General features: G+C 38.2%; 1 protein-coding gene and 1 pseudogene across 1 annotated transcript in view; both read right to left on the bottom strand.

Moving 5' to 3' along the window:
- Positions 1-19,420, bottom strand: part of Rev3l (REV3 like, DNA directed polymerase zeta catalytic subunit) — a 155,547-nt gene that overhangs the window by 130,237 nt on the left and 5,890 nt on the right. The window lies entirely within an intron of this gene.
- Positions 8,952-9,047, bottom strand: LOC116887747 (annotated as a pseudogene).

Raw genomic sequence — 19,420 nt, 5'->3', positions numbered from 1 at the left:
AAAATTAAAAACTATCCCATAGAAATTATTTTATAAATAAGTCTAGAAGAACTTATTAAAACTTACTTGCATTAGAAATTCAAATATGCACAGATATGTATGCATATCAATCTGCTTTAACAATGGCCCAAGATTCAAGTTGTCAGGAGGCAGAGAGCTGGCTCCCGTACTTTGGCCCTTGGTACCAAGCTAACGAACTGATTTCAATCCCTGAGACCCACTTAATGAAAGCCAGACGGTTGTCTTCTGACCTCGATACCTGTGCTGTGATACATAACGATGATTCCTTTTATCTGTAGTGGTCTGGAAACAGTAAGTGGAAATTCAAATTTACACACACACACACACACACACACACACACACACACACACACACACACACACACAATTTTAGTGTATGAGAATATACCCGGTACCCAAGGACACCAAAAAAAAAAAAAAGGGTGCCATGTCTCCTGGAATTGGAGTTCTGGATGTTGTGAGCTGCCATGGAGGAATGGGAACTAAATTGGAAACTCTCCAACAGCAGAAAGTACTCTTGATTGCTGAGCCATCTCTACAGACCCACAGCTCATAAGCTATGTGCCATTCTTTATAGCACAATGAAACCTTAGACATGTTTTGGCCCACTATGCCTAGGAGTCCTTTTTTTGTCCAGGCCCCACACTGTGTGTTCTACCCATTCATTAGTCACTTAGCAGCTGTCTTAGATGCTGTCACAGTATTCTAATGCTTGTGGTTCAAGTAACTACAGCTTGCATTATGACCCCCAAACACAAGCTAACAGTGATGCTAGTAATGTCAAAGAGAAACTGCAAAAAGCTCTCTTCCTTTAAGTGAAAAGGATAAAGTACAATAAAATATTGAAACACTCATGTGCCTTTTATCATATTAAAATTATCTTTTATAAATTACAAGATTTAAAAATTAAGCTTTATGATATGCATGTACAGAAATGAAAAATAGAGTCCATATGTGGTTTAGTAAACATTTTAAAAATATTTAAACATAATTTCAATAATAAATCTAAAGGAATCAACATTACAAACTGTTGAGAACAAAAGTGAATGAAATGGACCAAAATCCTTACCTTTATGACTTTTATTTTTTTTTACAACAATTGTCAGGGACCAAAGAGCTGACCCAATGACCCAAATCTAATCCCTAAGACCCACTTGTTGAAGCATAGACCAACCCCCAAACATTGTTGTCAGACTTCTATGCTCTTGTTATGGGACATAAACACCCACAAATATATGGAAAAATAAAGAAGTAAAGGAGAGATGGCTCAGCAGGTAAAAATGCTTACAGCTAAGTGGGATCACATATTCCTGGAAGTCCAGCACAGTGAGGGGCCAATTGTTAGGGCTTGCTGTCTGCCAACATGTCCTCCTGTGACCTCTACCCTCACACATACACGTACGCACATATATCACGCACAAATACACATACATCATACACAATACTCATACATCATACACAATACCCATATATACACACAAAAATTAAAACATATTACACAAAATTTATTACTTTATAACCTTCTTGGGGTGCACAATTCAACAACCCTGTTGTTCAACCATGATCACTAACCGTCTTCTAAACTTGTCTACCACCCCACACTGAGGTTGTCCTTATTGAACAGGAAGGCTCCGTTTCCTCCTCCCAGCCTCGGTTAACTACCATCCTGTTTTATGAACTGACTCTTCTAATTATTTCAGAAGTGGACATGTACTGTCATTCCTCCATGAGATGTTTTCCCCTACCTGTGGCATGTGCAGGCACTGTACACTGAGGACACAAAGACGCACCACATACTGCTCCACTCTCAAGAACTCGGGCTGTAACAGGGAGGCCAACAAAGCTCTCCAATCACTTGATCATGTTATCATCATAACTCTCAAATCCTTTGTTTGCTCTAACAAGTATAAAACACAATGATGGCACAAAAGCCAACGTGACTGAAGGAGGCTTCACAACAAATGCAATGTCTCAAGGCTGCCTTGTAGTCTGAAGAATTCACATGAGCAGTTATACCACACGTAAAAACAGCATTGCCTCATTCAAATTTGAGGGTGACACTGGTAGATACTCTGCACACTTAAAACGGTCAAGGTCTGTCTTCCTTAAGCCTTTGCATATGCGAAGCCTCAAGGATGTTCCCTGGAAGGAAGAACAAGCAGTGCAGACTGAAGAACTTCAGCAAGAACCAGGAGCAGCTGACTCAACAGCTCAGTGCCGAGGCACGGAAATCTGTGTTCCCCACAACCTTATGTTATGAACACAAAACAGTCTGAAACCTTAAAATATGTAAGAATGCCAGGGGCACTGGTTAGTAGTCACCCCTAGGACATTCCCAGAGATTTTTATTTCCTATAGCTGGTACATAGGAGGAAGATTAATTGTGTGTGTGTTTGTGTGTGTGTGTGTGTGTGTGTGTGTGTGTGTGTGTGTGTGTGCGTGTGTGTAACTTCAGGTGTATGAATGTATGTCTGTGCACATGTATGCTTGGTGCCCATGGAAGACAGAAGATGACATCAGATTGACTAGAACTAAACAGTTATGAGCTGTCATGTGGGTGCTGGGACTTGAACTCAGGTTCCCTCAAGAACAACAAGTGTTCTTAACCACTGAGCCGCCTCTCCACTTCCAGAATTAATTTGTACTAATGAGAATGTTGTAATGCCAAGACAATTTTATTCAGGAACTACAGTTTTGGAACTACCTTTAGAATACAGGAAGTTGGGGATGGCCACTGGCTGGAGAAGACTGTCAGTAGACTATATGTTTTGGGATTAGTGTTTATATACATTGCTTTTCACATGTACTGTTTGTGTTTGTGTGTGCGTGTTGTATGTGTGACTGCCTCCTACCTAGAGGTATGATGTGAGAGCGGATTCCCTATTTCCACCAGGCAGATTCTAAGATCAAACTCAGGTTGTCAGGCTTGACAGAAATCACCATTTACTCAACTGAGCCCTCTTCCAGCCCAATTATTATTTTCTTTAATCATAAGATAATGCTTTTTTAAAAGTAATCAACAGCACAAAAGTAGACACATCGCCCACTTTTTAGTGCTTTATTAATTTTGTCCATATGTTTACAAAATATACATTTTTAAACAGAAGGATCATACTATACAAATGATTTAATCTGCTTCTTCACAGTCTGAGAAGAACATTTCCTCCTTTGACTCAACTCTTCTGGTGACTGTTCAGATGGTTTTATAAACAACCATTCAATACATTTGAACATTTAGTTCATTATGTTTTTTTTACTATAACATTATATACAGGTTGAGCATTCATTCCTTAACAGAAAATACAAAAATCTTAAACTTTCTGAGTACCTAAATCATGCTCAAGAGATTTTCGAGCACTTCGGACTACTATTTTGCCTCAATCAATTCCTCCTTATTCAGGGGGCACACAGGACTCTCATGTTCAATGCTGGTGAGGAGGTGGAACACGGTGACTCTTACTCACTGTCAGTAGGTGAGGAGGTGGAACACAGTGACTCTTACTCACTGTCAGTAGGTGAGGAGGTGGAACACGGTGAACCTTACTCACTGTAAGTGCGTACCTTGCTTGGTACATCCACTTTGGAGAAATTTTTGGATGCATGTGCACATATTTATACATTTAAATTTTTATGGAGAATAAATAACAAATCCATATTCATTCTACTGTCAAACATTAAACATGTAACAACATGATAAACAGATGTAACTTTAGCTCCAACTGAACACAGACTGAATGCAAACAGGACCCAACAGATACCACTTACACTTCTAAGTGAGATGTAGAACATGAAACAGCATGCCAGCATTGTGCTTTTAGTAATCCTCAAAGCCACTCAGGAACTATTTTCTTTTGCCCCCTCAGGAGACAAACCAAGTATAGAAAGATGAGAGCACAGGATTGGTGTGTTAGCAGTTCAGGTTTGGAGCACCAAAGAGCAAACAGAAATAGCTGCCCAGACTTCAGCAAGGGGCTTGTTCAATTATAAGAGCTGTCACACCGACGAAGGCACAAAGCTAGAACTTGGTCCCCCAGAATTGTAGTTCATCTACAATCTTCCTCATTTTTATATAACTTACTAATTAAGAATCATTTTTACCAAAACCAATGGAGCTTGGATATATAACGGACAGTTTATCTTATCACGAACCCAGTTGAATAAAGCTACCAAGTTAACCTAAAGCCACAATGGTCTGAAGAGAAGAAAGGCTAATATTGGTCCTATTTTTACAAGAAACAAACAAAAATCAATGTAGAATAAAATCAAGCCAAACGTCTATTGATATATTTCATTCATCAAAACTGCTATCGATTTTAACACATCATAAATGTATTTCTGTACTACAAAGAAAGTAAAAGCCAGGCACAGTGGTATATACTTGAGCTGGCTAGTTTTATGTAAACGTGACACAAACTGAAGTCATCTGGGAAGAGGGAACCTGTACTAGGAAAATGTCCCCATAAGATGTAGGGCATGTTCCTAATTAGAGACTGATGGGGAGGGCCCAACCCACTGAGGTTCTATAAGAAAGCAGGCTGAGCAAGCCATGATGAGCAAGCCAGTAAGCAGCACTCCTCCATGGCCCCTGCATCAGCTCCTGCCTCCGGGTTCCTGCCGTGTTTGAGTTCCTGCCCTGACTTCTTTGAATGATGATCAGGAATGTGAAGGAGTAAGCCAAATAAACCCTTTCCTCCCCAACTTGCTTTCTGTCATGGTGTTTCATCGGAGCAATAGTGACCCCAGACTTGGACAGCACCTATAACCTCAGGACCCTGGAGGCTAGACAGGATCAAAGTTCAAGGCCAACCTGAACTGCATAGCAAGACCTTCCCCACAGTCAGGCAGAGCACTGACAACTAAGAGGCATACACATGCCAACTGCTGATGTATAAAACCACGGAGAGAAAGTATGCTTTTTATAATAAATGAATATTAAATAACTCTTCTACCAATTTTTCATTAAAATATTTATGAGGACTAAAGAAGGCTTAGTGATTAAAAGTGCATATTACAGTCACAGAGAAGATCCAAATTCTCAGTACATCAAAAGCTCAAAAGACCTGTAACTCTAGCTCCGAGGGATCTAATGCACCTGAACTCACACACGCGCTCATGTGCCCACATAATGAAAAATTAAAATTGGTCTTTAAATACAATAAAATACAATATATATTCTGTTCCCTGCAAGACACAACAGTCTGCTTCATCAGGGAAAAAAAAATCCTTACTAAAATCTCTCTAAGGTAACTTTTTAAGGTTGTCTTACGATTGATAGAACACAGCTTTTTTTCTGTAGCTTTCACAGAAATAAATAAGCCAAGTGTAGCGGTTCCTGCCTGTAATTGTAGCAATGGGAACCTGAGGCACAAGGATTGCTGTGAGTTCAAGGTCAACCAGAGCTACACTGTGATTTCAAGCAAGTCTGACCTAGAGTGAGGAGACCCTGTGTCACACAAACTAAAATCAAAATAGGGAATAAATAAATTAGCTTCCATTACTCTTAAGAGCAGTTACAATTTAGAAGCTCTCATTTAACAGCACAACACACAGCGTCTTAGGTTACGAAGGAATATATTAGCTCGTGTAGCAAAGCAGTGTATAGACCAACAGAGGAAAAGCAAATCTTATCCAATAGAAAACAACAGATGAGTGTTTCTGCCCGAGTGGGTCGTACATAATCATTAACACCACAGAGTAGGCAGGGCAACTTTCTCATCTTGTAAGTGGGAAATAAGGATGAGAAGAAGGTAGACCAGCTGTACCCTATCTATTGGGGACATTAGGTCACTGTTTCACAGATGCATCTCTCTGGAATGGAACTTTTACAAGTCACCAGCAGCATAGATCAATTTCTAAAACTGTTACTGTGTGTGCTCACACATACAAGTAAAGGCACACATGTGACAGTCAGGAGACAACCTGTAGGAGTTGGTTCTTTCCATCCACCATGTAGGTCCCAGGGATCAAACTTAGGTGGTAGTCAGGTTTGACAGGCAAGTTTCTTACCAGTCCAACAAATTATCTTTATAAAAGTGCCAAAGGAAGGACCTGAGTACAATTCTCAGAACTATACAAAGCCAATCACCGTGGTACACGCCCACCTTCTGGAAAGCTGAGAAAAGAGGATCCTTTTGACTCAATGGCCAGCCATCACGGCCTAACCAGCAAGCCTCAGGTCTCAATGAGAGAACATGTCTCCAACACCAAGGTGGACAGTCTTCCGAAGGAACACTTGAAATTGACTTCTGGCCTTTAGTTATACAAATAGAAAAGCATGCATGACTGTGCATGCACACTGTGTGCACATCTGTGTCCTCCCTCCCCCACACATAGAACTGTGGTGATTTACCATTAAAAAAAGAAAGAAAAAAAAGCAGAATGTGCCTGCCTTATGTTCACAATCCAACTGGGCTGGAGAGACGGCTCAGCGTGTAAAGTGCCTGCTGCATGAGTAAGAAGACTTAGCTCAGATCCCCAAAACTCACTTAAGAAGCCGGGCACGGGTGTATGCATGTATAACCCCTGCGCTGGCGAGAAGCCGGGCATGAGTGTATGCATGTATAACCCCTGTGCTGGCGAGAAGCCGGGCATGAGTGTATGCATGTATAACCCCTGGGCTGGCGAGAGAGCAGAGGCAGGGACAGGCAGATCCTTCAGAGACCCATCTCAAACAGAAACAGAAGCAATAAAGACAGACACCCAGTGCTGATCTCTGGCCTTCACATGCACACACAAACAGATGCATGCATGTATGCACATTCACACATGAGCACGGTACACATACCAACACAACCCACACACACACAGTTAAATAGGATTTCTGTGAAATTTCTGTCATGAGGAAAGCAAATAAACTGAGAAGCCAAGAAGAAACAAGAAAACAGACATGTGTAGAACTAAGATAAAAAAAAAACAAAATGCTATGAAAGAGAAAAGAATAAAAATAAATGAAAAACTACATCAGCAATGAAAAAAGAAGATTTAATATTGTTGAAAGCCAAATCAGTAATGTAGTAAACAATGAAAGTGCTTATCAATTATGCAGAAATTAAAAACTAGCAGTAGGAGTAAAACAAATTCAAGAGATGGCCCATGCTACGAAGAAAACAAACTACAGAGCTGCGGTCTGATTTCTGTGTGTCCTAGCACATGTGCACTCGTACACTCTAAATAGATAAATATAATAAAAAACAAACTTTAAAAACATGAAAAGATGAATGCTTAAAAGTAAGACAAGGAGGCCAGGCATGATGACACATACCTCTGAGTTTGAGGCTATCCTGGTGTGCAGACCAAGTTCCAGGATAACTGAGGCTATATAGAGAAATCTTGTCTCCAAAAATAATTAATTAACTAAAAATAAAAAAGGAGACCGTGAAAATGGGTACAATATTTTTTAAAAGGAAAAGAAATGTTATCCAATCCACAAGTAACACAGTACTTTTAAAACTCCCTACTATTTACTTTTATAATAAAATATCACAAAAAGGAATAAAAGGACTAAATATCACAAAATATAATAAAGGAATCTCAAACTAAAAACCACCTGAATCTTTGTATCAAAAGAAGTTTCTTTAGCCCAGTTAGTGTTCAAAGGCCTGGGTGCTTGCTGCGAGTACTGACAACCTCATCCAGCTCTACATACTTACACACACACACACACACACACACACACACACACACACACACACACACACACACACACACACAGTAAAGATATCAGAAAAATATTTTAGCTTGCCATTCTTAACCATGCCAGTCAGTAACGTGCACATGCAACAAGTCTAGGTTCAGAACAACATTGTATACGCACAATCACCCCGAACCGTATCTGAAGACATTATTTGAAGAAACTAAGGTAATAAAACTGGAGCCCAAGCTGGGATGAAGCACAGTTGTAGCTGAAGAATCGGGAGACAGGAAGAGCAAACTGAAACGTGGGCAACTCATCAAGTCCAAGGCCAGTCTTGTAAACTGGGCAACTGGCTTCCACAAACACACCCAGACAGCAACCGAGACTTAATGAAATGGGAATAGTGGTGATGTTCTAGAGCAAGTTAGGGTGTCCAGTGGAATCTAAACGATTTTAATTTAATATGTAAGTTAGCTCTGTTGTTATTTAAGAAATAATCTTTTTTCAAAATCATCTGAGAGCTTTGCACGTATCTGATCATCTGCATCCCTCCAGCGACTATTCCCAGATCCACACTCCTTTCCCCTCCCAACTTTGTGTCCTCTCCCCCCATCAAAGTCAACTTGTGTTACTCAAAAATCCTTGGATGTAGGACAGATTTAAGGAATTTGTGTCCACTAAAAAAAGCTAATTTTTAAGAGCAATGTATAGTTTAGAACACTGAAAACTTAATAGTAGTCTTCCAACGCTGGGAGTATCAAAACAGTGCACTGTTGGTACAGGTTCAATGTCTCCACTGTGAAATCTACAACTTGCAAGCCTCCGCCATCCCAAACAGTTTGAACATTGGCACACACGCTAAGTGTGGAAATCCCACATCCATCTTATTGTGATGGAGTCATACTGCCAGGCTGTATGATTAAGGTATGTATGAAATATGAATTTCATGAGGCCTGTCCTTAAGCTATTTCATTATGTACAAGCAAATAATACAAAATCTGAAACATCTATGATCACATGCATTCTGAATGAGTGATACAAATCTATATTACATAAGAGAAAATATTTTATCTTGTTCTTGATTTTTATAATTACAACTCTATTTCAGTGTGTATGCTTTTGCCCTGTATTTATGCTTTCTTTTTGTTGTTATTGTTTGTTTTTGGTTTTTCAGAGATCTGCCTGCCTCTGCCTCCCAAGTGCTGAGATTAGAGGTGTGTGCCATCACACCTGGATTGTATTTATGCTAAGATAAAAAACACATAAGCCATTTTACCCTGTAAAACTAAACTAAAAGAGGAAAGTGAGGTTACCTTAAATGTAGGTAGCAAAGCCTTAACCATAGGCCTGTTGTTTTACCCCTGTGCTAACCGTCTCTCCTTACATACAATACTAAATGTATAAAATGATAAGGATTAAAAAAAATATGGGTTCAAGCAGGTTTTTTTTAAACACAAAGTGATGTAACAGAATTAAAATACAGGGACAGGCCATGATTTACATTAGGTATCATAGAAGCAATCAGGTTAAAAACGAAACAGAAATAATGACACAGGACAAGAAATAGGATTCGAAAGGGAATCAAAGAATCCTTTCAAATTACTAAAGAGATATCTACAATGCTATCCAAGGAAACCTGCTACAGATCTACAAGAAGGCAGATGTAAAACCCTAAAATTAGCATTTAGAACTTTGACAATCTGACAGCAATTCTATCACTGTTATAAAATAATTTTTAAAATGCAGCTTGATTTTTTTCTAGTAATTTATCCTATTGTAGTTTCAAGTACCAGGAAAAGTTTCTTCATTATAGTTTGAAGAACTGCTATAAAAGTCATATCATCAAGAAACTCTTTGTGTGTGTGTGTGCCAAATAACATACAGAGAAAACATTAGTGATATAAAGTAAAACAAAACAGAAATGGAAAACAAACTATTCATAACAGATGAGACAAAGATAAATATATAGGATATACAACATTTAAAAACAACATTTTAAAATGCCATATTTTCCCTGTGTAGTTTCACATTCTAAGATATCCCATCAGTTTGATATCAGCTTTTTGGAAAGGAAAATCATTGTAGCAAAAGAACACACTGTGAGCTACACTGAACCTCAGAAATGCCTTTTTAAATGTTTAATAATCAAGGAACTATCTGTCAATAATCTGTATCAAATAAGTGAGAAATTACTTATAATGAAATGTATATCGATTGGTGACATAATAAATTTTAGAAAAGCTTAAAACCATGTAAAGGATACAAAACCCTGGCTCACAACCGTGTTCTACCATGCCACTTAAGAATTACTGGTTTTACTGCTGAGTAAAATTAACTGTGGAGAAAAGGTCTGGCAACCTTAAGAATGTTTAAAAGTACATTAATTTACTCAAAACATGCTAATCTGTCTACTTTTACAGCTCTGAATTCCCTCTTATACAGAGTTTAGGAGGGTTAAATGTTTCATGCCAGATGCTACATAGGAGACAGAACTTCCATGGCTGAAATCCATGGCTAAGTGGGACCATTATTCCCTGAAACTTTTTATTTTACATAATCTCTGCATTATTGTCTACATTTGGTAGGACCATTATTATTCTATATATTTTGTGTTTCCAATGGCCAAGACCAAAATCTTCTGAACATTTTTATTTATAGTTTTTAATGTGATCACTGGGGTGGGAGACTAATAGGATTTATTCACCTAATGCTGTCTCCATATAGTCTTTGGTCAGGGAAGCTCTGGTTGCCAACATATGGAGTCTCAAAAAAATATTTTGTTCTAATTCTATATATTTTGTGTTAAAATCTGTCTGACTTTATATACAATGTGAAGAAGCCAAGACTCAAAATAATCTTTTCTGAACAATTATTCTGAGTTTCACTAGGTAATTCAAGCATTTGGGCTAATAGCCACTTATCAGTGAGGCATGAAGTATTTTTATCTATGCTAAAAAATCTATAGCTGAGTAATATTCATTGTAGATGTACCCCACATTTTCTGTATCCATTCCTCTGTTGAAGGGCATCCTGGGTTCTTTCCAGCTTCTGGCTATTATCTAAAAAAAAATAGTCTTTTTATTTAAACAGATCCTCAGGCAGTTCTATTTCTTGAAACTGTAATGTCAAAAGAACAGTCTCAAAATAAAAAACAAATATGAGTTTTTGAAGCCATTCTCACTGGGCAAAAAATGAAGACAGGTTATTTTGAAATTCTTTTTTAAATCATAGGGACTTTTAAAGATGAACTCTACAAATCCCAAGAAAGCCCTTAGATGCTGAATGTCCCTTCCTGTCCCAATTATTCAGGTTTACTTCACCCAAATGTGTTTGAAAGAGTTGGCTCATTAACACATACATACATACACACACAATTTACAAAATTTTAAAAATTACTATTTAAATAAGGAGCATTTACTGTAAGAACAACTAGTAGATATAAGCCAATGTTCCTAACATGTAAAGAACATTTCAGAACCAAGACTTCCAACAAGAAAATGAGCAAAAGAGAAATAGTATACTTTAAAAACAACAACACAACCCATATGGACCAGGGATGTAGCTCAGTTGTCGAAATGCTTGCCTAGCATCCACAAAGCTCCAGGTTTGATCCCCGGTACCACGTAAACCAGGCACAGTGGCAAATGGCTGTAATCTCAGCACTTAGAAGGCAGGAGCAGGACAACCAAGTTCAGGGTCACTAAATAGTAATTCCAGGGCAGCCTGTGCTACATGAAACACTTTGTCTAAACATGCTTGTATGATTCTCCAGCACAGGGAAAGACAATCTTACTATAATAAAAGAATATAGGAATCCAGAGACAGCCAGGTGCTCAAGTTGGATCTTGGGAACCCATGTAAAAATGAAAGAGAAGACCTGACTCCACAAAGTTGTCTGTCCTCCAACTTATATCATGCATGCTGTGAAACACAAATGAGCATAAACACCGTGGTGGTTTGAATGTGCTTAGCCCAGGGAGTGGCACTATTAGGAGATGTGGCCTTGTTGGAGTAGGTGTGTCACTGTGGGAATGGGCTTAAGACCCTCACCCTAGCTGCCTGGAAGCCAGTCTTCTGCTAGCAGCCTTCAGATGAAGATGTAGAACTCAGCTCCTCCTGACCATGTCTGCCTGGATGCTGCACGTTCCTGCCTTGATGACAATGGACTAACCCTCTGAACCTGTAAGCCAGCCCTAATTAAATGTTGTCTTTCTAAGAGTTGTTTTGATCATGGTGTCTGCTCACAGCAGTAAAACCCTAACTAAGACAAACACATACACCACATCATCATCAGAAGAAGAAGAAGAAATGTAAATTTACATTGTACTGAGATCTGTATTTTTATCCATCAAATTGATAAAGCACATAATCAATAGTTCATCCGTATCTGGTCTCATTTCTGGTAGCAGTACAGATTAAATAACCTCTGTATTACAATTTTTATAATTTAAGAATGCCTGGTAAAACATTTTTTTAAGATGTAGCACATAAAATACACACACACACACACACACACACACACACACACACACACACACACAAACATACCACTACCACCACCACCACCACCACCACCACCACAGTCTAGGGTCATTAGAATTAGTAAGCAAACAGGTAACTTTAAGCAGCTTGGAAGACTGCAGTAGTCTTTCCTACTCCCTCACTGCCTTCTCACACCTTTCCGTACAGTTAGCACATGGTGTCAGTATGGGAATGGGACACAGAGAACAAGGATAGAACAAAAATGAGTAACAGAGAATTACATGACCACCAATACATTATTTACATAACACCCCAGCTCAGTATAGCTCATTGATAAAATATCTGCCTATCGCACACAGGGTTCAATCCCTAACATTATCTTAAAAACTTTCAGAAGTGCTACTTATTTTAAAAAGGTGGTAACGTCATCTGTTAGCACACTTCAGAAAAATGAGTCAGCCAGCAGCAGTGTAACAGTTGTAATGAGGACTCCTAAGTAGTCACATCCTTAGGAAAGCCCTAGCGACAAGCCTGGGTTTGCTGTGGACACTAAACAGACAGACAAACAACCAATGTGGGCCTTTACTTGTTGCTCTGTAAACTCTGGAGTTAACTTCAGGTGAAGAGGCATGGCTAGCCTCCTGGAAACACGTGGTTCTGTGGCGCCCTAGCCAACAGTCAACCAAATTCCACAGCAAATGAAGCTGTTCTTGACTATCCACTGACGGCAGACGTATACGGAAGTCCACAGAGCAGTTACAGAATGCTCAACCAACAGACACCCAGAATCATGGATTAATGCAGCCGTTTCTTGACAAGTTTCAGGGAGGATTGTCATACAGCAAAAGTTAGTAACAGTGGGTATGAAAATAAGACTTCTGATCAAATAAAACTCCTACTTTACTTTTTTGGGTTTCTAAGTTCCACAGTAAAGAGTTGTCCCCACTATCTGTAGAGGACTGGTCTCAGTGTCCCTACACTTCTATCTCAGATATTGCAATCTCTCACGTAAAATGGAGTGGCACTTGTAAAAATCTATCCACAGCATCTGCTGTACTGTAAACCACCTCTGGGTTCCCTGTAGTACCAAATACAGTATGAATTCTAAACAGTCTGCACACACAGCACAGGTGCAATGCTTCTCCCCCAAGTACTTTTTCCAGATATAAAGACTACAGCTAAGCAGGTCTGACTAGAGATTCACACACTACCTGCTTAGCTATACTAAACTTATAAAAATACGTTCTATTTGATTAACTGTAAAGTCCAATTTCCTTATAAAACATTACATGAAGTACTTCAGTCGAAATGACCACAAAAGGTTGAGGATAGAATTGTTTAGAAAAACACGGACCAATAGGGGTAACGAGTGCACCATTACCGTGACTAAGAGCACGCTCACAATCAGTCAGTCACATACCAACAGAGACATTACTGTACTCTGAAAACCCTATGCCTTGCTCTTGTGCTTGCTTTGTCCACTGCGTAATAAGTCAGTACATGTTCTCTCGTGTGACCTCACTTGCTATGAGGCAAACATGCGACACGCGCACGTGGAAGTCAATTAGCCTCCTTGCGTCTCATTTCCTCAAGTGTAAAGTGGGAAAGGGAAATGGTATACAGTAAAGATCAATAAGTAGCCCAAAACCTGTTACTAAAAATAATACTCAAACAATTCACTGTTTTCTATTTTAAAAACCTTAAATATAATCATCCAGAATATGATCTCTCTGATTTTGTGGGGAGGAAAACTTAGAAATATATTTACAAATATACGGTGAAGACAACTGAAGCACTAGGAATAACGAGTTACTTGGCCTATATTCCTCTTAAGTAGGTTTTAAAACCAGAGGCTTCATTCTTTGTATGTGTGCTATAAATGCATAAAAGGCAAAGACAGGCAAAGCAATAGATCTCCTCTGACAAGTCACCTTTACTGTGACATCTGGCATATGCTTTTAAAATGTTCTACCATAATTTATGTATTTTTTAAAGCACTATTAATGGCTTTGGAAAATAAGGCTCCTTCAAAGAAATGTGTTTAACCTAATCTGCGGCATTGGGAAACTGTAGTTACTCCCTAGCCAATGGCTTACCACTGCCCTTTCAAGGAAAGAGCAGACATGGATGTTCCCTTGCCCTACATAAAACGAGTTTTCGGTTGTTTTGTTTTTTTTTTGTTTTTTTTTTTTTTAAGTTATGCCTGGATGGGGTGATTATAAGAATTGGCCAACTTTTAAAGGGTGTTTCAAATAGGTGATTATCTCATCTATAGACATCACTGAGCAGCTACAAAGACCCTCCCCACAGTGTGCAAGCAAGGGATCTATGTACTTTATATTAATGTGAGGAAGACATAACCGCTACATGAGCACATTTCCCATTTCACCTCAGTTTGAACATTTTAAAGAGCACTTGGTACATAGGAGGTAACAAGGAAGATTCTAGACGCAAGCATTAAAAGGGTAACATTATGCTACTGTATACGGCAGGCATTTGCTGGTCTTTTTTTTTTTTTTTCCAGTAATAATCCTGTGAGGTAGAAATCATTAAAACTTGTTTGGCAGGAAAGGAGATTAAGGTACAAGGATAAAGTAACTTGTCCAGGTATCTCAGCACAGAAGGCAGTAGGACGGAGGAGTTATTGCAGGGTGAGGGGTATACCTGAGGACAGCACTGTGTGGCTATTTCTACAAACAATATTCAAGGAAATTAAGTCCTTTAATAGCTGTGAGAAAGGGGCAGGCTTAAGGAAACCGAGGAGATAAACTTTAGGAGTGGAGAAGGAGCCAGAGGCTTAAAGAACTTGATATCTGAGTTGTTATTTTAAGGATGAGTACCAATTTCAATGCCAAGGATCACCCACCCCCCCTCACCCCCAATATATTAACCAAAATAAATTACTTACTTGAAATTGAGAAAAACAATTTTGAGAGTAATCTTCCTCAGATATATTATTCCATAGTTTTAAAACAAATAATATGATGACAGTTTAATTTTTAAGTTGCTTTTATGTGGCTTGTCTTGGTTTTTATTCTGAAATGAAATTTAGATTAGTCATTTTCTTGTTCTGAGAAGCTAGGAGTATGCCAACATGTTCTAAGTTCACATTCTTTCACAGAGCAACATGTATTCTTACTTACAAAGCCATCAATTTCACATCTTAATCTAATTCACAACCTAATTTAATATATAAAGTACTTTTTAAGTTTAAATCTATATATATTCAAACTAAAATACTTCTTTTAATTCTTGTTATACTTTCTTGGCAATTGTAAGAAGTGTAAGAAAAAAAAGCAAACTTTTACAAAGTGTTAAGTATTAGACAAGGCGTTTCTGAGGTAGCATTTGTTAATATAGTTACTGCTCTCTGAACCCAAAGAAAATTCAGTAATTACCCCCAAGGAAACTGATTTCAAATTCTTAGTATTTCCCAAAACTCTCACGTAAAACTGAAATAGAATTGGAAATACAGAAAATGCATGTAAATAATTCCCACTGGCAACGGCTATCCCTGTGCTTCAGAAGTCACTTTGCTAGACATACACAATTTCTGCTACAGAAAACAGTCCAGTTTCCCAATCTTAATTAAGCAACCAGAGTTTTCGTTTAAATAATTTGAAATACTTAAAGAAAAATTTGTAAGAACCAGAAGAAACGGGATCATCTGGAAATCTTCAAAAGAGTAATTTTTAAAAAACCACCAAAAGGTTAAAGGATTGTGACTGGGAGTCTTCTCTTTCCTTCTCATTTGTCCTGGTCTCCTAATATGTCTACATCATGTCTGGACAGCAAGTGCTTTCCTGGTTGTCTAAAATACCCATTTCTGCAGTCTTTATATTTGCGTGGCAACGGCAAGGTTAACATAACCATTCATACTTGTGTTGGAAGTTCACTCTGTCTTCCTTCACATCATCCCTCTTATTTAACACTGAAGAGTTAAGAGAGCAGCTAGGTCCCACGGCGACAGACACTCCACAGCACCTCGCACAGCACACTCCTAGTTTATAGGCATTCCTCTGAATCAACCAAGGCTGATGGCAGCCTCTACTGTTTAAATGCACCCTGCTTAAACTGCAGCCTTTTCTCTTTGCTTTATATTAACTGAATGGATTCTAATCCAAAGGAAAGCCAGAGGAAAATACATACCAGCAAAGGAATCTGAGAAGTCTAATACATTTTTGATTGTGTCTAATTCTAATATTGATTTTCATTTACAGCTGTCCTAAATTCTTCATCATATGTAAACTTTACTTATTCTTTTTTTTTTTTTTTTTTTCCGGAGCTGGGGACTGAACAGGGCCCTTTGCTTTAAGGCAAGCGCTCTACCACCAAACTAAATCCCAACCAACTTTACTTGATTATCTCACATCACACACACACACACACACACACACACACACACACACACAGGGGGGCTACTCAAATCTGTTCTACAATTATATTCTCTCCTCTTCTACACACAGTTTTAAACTATGTACAAGAAATTAGTAATTCTTCCAATGTTCTGTATTTCATCTTTCAATTATCACCACTATCGTCCCATTGTAACCCTTCGAATTTGAGAGAGGGCCAATGTAAAGTTGTGAAAACTGACAAAATTCCCAGTTTTCATATCTAGCCCCATATTAATCTGCCTGTCTAAACTCATGAGTGAATATTTATATATAATAATATATGCATATATTCTTTCATATATACATATACACACATGTATATAATGATGTCAAGAATGGTGTTTTTCCACCCTCACTATGTTACTGGTATTTAACACTTTGAACAACATAAAATACACAGAACATCTGCAAGGTGGTTAGTGGAAAATATACATATAAAAGTTAAGATTTAGAGTATTTAATAGATATTCTTTGATATATAAAAAATGCAAAAATTCCTAACACGTATGAATTTTAAATCCAAACTTTACAGCAAGAATGACTTTGTTCAAAGGGGACACACATATTCTATCAGATAGTTACCTTGCAGCCATCTAAATGTATATCAATCAGTAGCAGGATTGATTTGGACCTAAAGATGGCCCCTTGCCCTCTACCCCCCTGCTCCCCCCAAAGGCAATGCTTCCTGGTCACGATCAGTGAGATCACCTTGCACTGGATGGCCTGCTCCTCCGATACTTTGAATACAAGCTCAGAGCAGCTCCAAAAATCTCTATTCCTCAAGAAACCATTGTGGCTGACAGCTGAAGCCATTCCAATTAGTAAGGCACTTTAGCACACTTGAGATATCTAGTAAAAGTATTACCACCCTGGTATTTATAGGCCCCCACCCCCACCCCCAGAGCCTCCTTTTTGGACTCTCTAATTCACTCTGGCCACCCTCCAAGGAGCCACACCCATCAATTAAAGGCTCGGATTAAAATATGGTTAACAAAATAAAATGTTAAGCAGTACTGTAACAATCATTGGCAACTGTTCCCAGTAGCGCTTATTAGGACCTGTTCCCTGTCTTCTGCTTCACTAACTCCTGTAGCTACAACCTAACCAGCTGTAACCACTGGGGGCCATTAGCAAGTTTCCCTCGGTCTAAAGGCAACAGTACCTATGTGTTACATTGTTAACGCTATCCAAAACGTACTCCTCTTTCAGGTGCCCTTTCTTCTTAAGACCGCACTACTGCTGTGCGGGCACTGTTTACCATCACTGCCACAGATATTCTTATACTTTATTTGACACATATGTAAATGTGAAGCATAAAAGCCTTCAGTGGAATTGCTGATTTATAATAAAAGTGCTTTTAATTTTGAACATTTCTAAACTGCTTTACATAGGGCATGAGGACTTGATAATCTTACCAACAATGTATAAGACTGGCATTCTCTTTCTTCACCATTCTCAACTTATCCTAAACAGCTTTGCAAATATGACAGATGATGGAATATGCTGTAGCTATAATTATAACTTTATAAGACATATTACATACACATAGCACTTTTCACAAGAATTTTCTTTGTTCATCTCTCTATTGGTAGGAGCTATTTATTGGGAAAAAAGTGGGCCCTTTTCAAAAGTACAAATGAGTTTACTAGTTTACTATTTACCTTTTACCTTATGATTTTTTTTCCACAAATGGAGTTTTACTTATGTTATAAAATTCAGAATCTAGCTGCTTTTCATACTCTGAAAGACATTTATCATTCCTAAACTACATCCAAAATATTATCCTGTTTCTTATTTCACATGCTTTTTGACAACTCTGGAAGCCAACTTTTTTTTTTTTTTTTGTCCAGAATAGTAGCATTCTATCTAAAAAGATCATTATTAAATAATCATTTCTCAACTATAAACCAAAAATAGGATCTGTGTTTTAAAGTGCTAACATATGAGTTCATTTCTGAGTTTTACTCTGTTACACTCTGTTACATTGTTATCTTGTGTCAAAATCATGCCAGGTTCAAAACCACTTTAAGTCCTGGGGCTAGGAGTCAGCTGTAGAGCACTCGCCTTAGTATTCAAGTCCCAGAGTTTGACACTCATTCCAAGTGTCACACCCACTGCCACACATTAAAATTAAAATAACTTCACAAGCCAACGGATATATGTCAACTAAAAACCGTTAATTTGCTTTATTAAAATAAATGCCTTTGACATTTTCTCAATTAATAATCAAGATCAAAACACCATAATGCAATTATGCACTTTAGCAGATATTTATTTTGGAGACCCTAATGAGTCTCATACCTTTTTCTTACTGTGCTTCTGAAACACATCTAGGAAATGGGCCTTTTCTTCACAAGTATGTGAGCAATCTTCTACAAATTAAGTCAATGCATGTTATCTGCAGAAAATCTGAAAAATACCAACACTTTCTACAGAGAACCAACCTTTATATTTCAATATATTTTTCTGCCTTTAAATGGCTATTTTGTAAGCTGATATTTTTATAAGTTGCATAATCTAAACTATGATTTAGAAAGGAATAATGTTTTGCTGGAATAGGCTCCATTTATGAAATTACTTCCCAGTTGTTAGCTATATGGGGTTAGGATGAGTATCATCCGTTGATTAATTTTTTTCAACAAATGCTCATGTTTCAAGCGCACTGGTAAGTCCAGGTATATAACTGGAAACAACGACAAAAACCATTGCTTGCATTTCTAAGGGAAAACTACACATTAACCTCTAGCACAGACAGAGTACTAACTACAGCAATGCTACTGGGCTTTAAACTTCTGGGTAGAGAAGGCTTCCCCGAGGAAAGACAAACTGGAGTGTTAGAAGGAGAAAAGAAAACATTCTACTCACAGGGAATAGCAAGTACAACACT

Source organism: Rattus rattus, chromosome 18 (assembly GCF_011064425.1).
Source record: "Rattus rattus isolate New Zealand chromosome 18, Rrattus_CSIRO_v1, whole genome shotgun sequence".
NCBI lineage: Eukaryota > Metazoa > Chordata > Mammalia > Rodentia > Muridae > Rattus > Rattus rattus.
The sequence above is the reverse complement of the archived record's forward strand: the minus strand, read 5'-3'. Positions and strand labels throughout refer to the sequence as shown.